The sequence below is a fragment of the Mastomys coucha genome, unplaced genomic scaffold (assembly GCF_008632895.1).
Source record: "Mastomys coucha isolate ucsf_1 unplaced genomic scaffold, UCSF_Mcou_1 pScaffold14, whole genome shotgun sequence".
NCBI lineage: Eukaryota > Metazoa > Chordata > Mammalia > Rodentia > Muridae > Mastomys > Mastomys coucha.
Window position 1 is genome coordinate 41,857,010 of NW_022196896.1, and position 2,775 is coordinate 41,859,784.

Consider the following 2,775-nt stretch of genomic DNA (forward strand, 5'->3'; position numbering starts at 1 on the left):
TCTCAGCTGTACACCTGTGCCTACATGTAAGGGCTCCCCCATCTCAGCTGTACACCTGTGCCTACATGCAAGGGCTCCCCCTTCTCAGCTGTACACCTGTTATTGTTTGTTATTGAGAATATCATAGACAAGATCATGACCTTGTTTATGATCAAAACACATTTTAACTCCATGGTGATCTAGTCTGGTGAGGTTTTTTTCAACACTATAATCTATAGTTTTTATTATCAGTCTATAATCCCATCCAGTGAACTTCAAAACCACCATCTGATCTCATTTACTGAAAAAAAAAGTTAACGTTTCTTAGAAGCCCTTTAAACAAAGTCCGGAGGACACTAAAATTGAATATATGGCTACTATAAGGTACTACATTGCAATCTTTCCTGAGAAGGCCAGGACCACACATTGGTGTGGACTGTCTTTGTCCTCAGGGTCTCCAAACAGCATGGCCATGCTCAAGTCTAGTCAAGTGCTTTCTTAATAAACGCCTCTGAACTTCTTACTGACCCATGCTGAGAGCCCTTCCTGTCACTCCCGGAAGGCCTCACCTCTCCCAAGCAGAGGTCCCTGAAGGAAGCCAGCAGGCCATTAAAGGATGCCTCTGAGGGCTGCGCTTCCATTCTGACCCCACTGCAGCTAACAAGACACACTTCAGATTTAACTTCACAAAGGTACTTGGTGTGTGGAGATAATCAGGGCCTACAATTCATCTTTAAAGCTTCTGAAAATCCTAGAAGTTGAAGGTCTCTTGTCTGGACTGTGTGTAACAGACATCTCTTCCAATTCGACAGGAAAGCAAGTTTACTACATAAGATTCCATCATACACTCCTTTGCCAAAAATGTGCCCCACCTCTAATTTATTCTCTTGCTTAAGTTATTCCTTTCGATCCCTGGGTCTCTTGGATACCACTCTGCTGCCATTGAGTCTTGCATGTATCTCTACTTTACTACTACCAGCGAGCACTTAAAGCCTCGGCTATTTGTCCTCATGAACTCCTTGATACAGAACTTTTACAACAGTCCATGAATGCTCTGTGCACAGAGGTAAGAGGTAAGCACATAATGTGCTTCCATGGCTACGTGACGCAACACGGAAGGAGGGAATAAAAATGAGGGATGAAATGAAACATGACATCTAACAGCTCACGAATAGGCCTGTGAACTGTACTTCCTACGTAATTTGTTGAAAATAAGGTCTAGGGGCTGGAGAGATTGCTCAGTGGCTGAGCGAGTTGGCTGATTTTCCCAGGATATGAGTTAGGTTCTCAGTACACACATAGGCAGCTCACAGCCGCACTCTCTCCAGGGATCCAAGGCCCAGGGCTTCCTGAGGCACCTCTACACCCAGGCACACATATACACAAAGACACATATACATACTCATAGCTAAAAATAATACAAGTAGGGCTGTAGAGATGGTTAGGCGGGTAAGAGCACTGACTGCTTTTCTGAAGGTCCTGAGTACAGTTCCCAGCAACCACATGGTGGCTCACAACCACCTGTAAGGAGATCTGACGCCCCCTTCTGGGGTATCTGAAGACAGCTACAGTGTACTTATATATAATAAATAAATATTTTTTTAAAAAATAATAAAAATCTTAAAAATGAAGCCTAGTAGTAAGATTAAATGGTGACTTTCATAAGAAACTAAAGAGACTCTTTTCAGTTTGGTAAACATCAAATTTGGAAGGTTAGCTGACTATACTTCTGTACACAGAATGTGAATGACAAAATTGAGTTGAGTAACATTCACCAGGTGTTGTACTCTCCTGGCTTAAGGGTGATTGTAGAGATGACTCATCTTTACCCCAACTTCATACCAAATAATCCCAAAACTCTTAAGAGAATAGAGACCAAATAAGTGTTTTTTCTTACTTTTTTCAACTTAAGTATCACTTTGACAAATTCCAGTATTTGAAAACATCTTTTTAGTGAGTCAATGTGGTATACACCTGTAATCACAACATTGAGGAGGAGGGAGGGCACCTGGAAAATGTACTTAAATTCCCTAACCTTAATCCTAACCTAGCAAACCTTAACCCTAAACAACACTAACCCTAACCTTGATCCTAATCCTAGCACTAACTAACCCTAACCCTAACCCTAACCCTAACCCTAGCCCTAGCACTAACCAACCCTAACCCTAACCCTAAACAACACTAACCCTAACTATCCCTAACCCTAAGCCTAACCCTAACCAACCCTAGCCCTAACCCTAACCAACCCTAACCCTAACCCTAACTAACACTAACTCTAGCCCTAACCCTAACCAACCCTAACCCTAATCAGCAAGGACCATTGCAAGACTCAGTCAAATATAAATAAATAAATGCAAAATCCCTAAACAACAACAAAAGTAGCACTTTTCAGTTTATGATAAAAAGCACAAAGCATAATTCTTAACTGTGAGCAATTTTATCTGAAATCCTCTTTAACCAGCATACTTTTAACAAAAGAATCTTCAAAAACCTTCCAAGTCTTATTGACACCAAACAAGCCACCCCAGGGGTTTTTGTTTGTTTGTTTTTCCGCAGGAGGTTATTGAAGGTAGTCCAACAGAATTCACTGCAAACAGAATTCCAAGGAGTGGGAATGCTTCAGAAAAGAGGCCATCTACCTTTCAAAACTAAACTGTGAATGAAAAACAAACCAGTTTTCCCCTTATTCCGTGGGCAATGGTTTTTATTAGTCAAGGGAAACAGCAGTTGAGCAAAATGAGAGACTGCCACTTAAGAGAAAATGAGCTCGAGGAAGACAACTGCTGGGTATCAAAA

The 2,775-nt window shown here is 41.4% G+C and overlaps 1 protein-coding gene across 6 annotated transcripts in view; it reads right to left on the bottom strand.

Annotated features, from left to right (window-relative positions):
• Slco5a1 (solute carrier organic anion transporter family member 5A1) overlaps positions 1–2,775 on the bottom strand; it is a 130,235-nt gene that overhangs the window by 6,794 nt on the left and 120,666 nt on the right. The gene's annotated exons all lie outside the window — the stretch shown is intronic.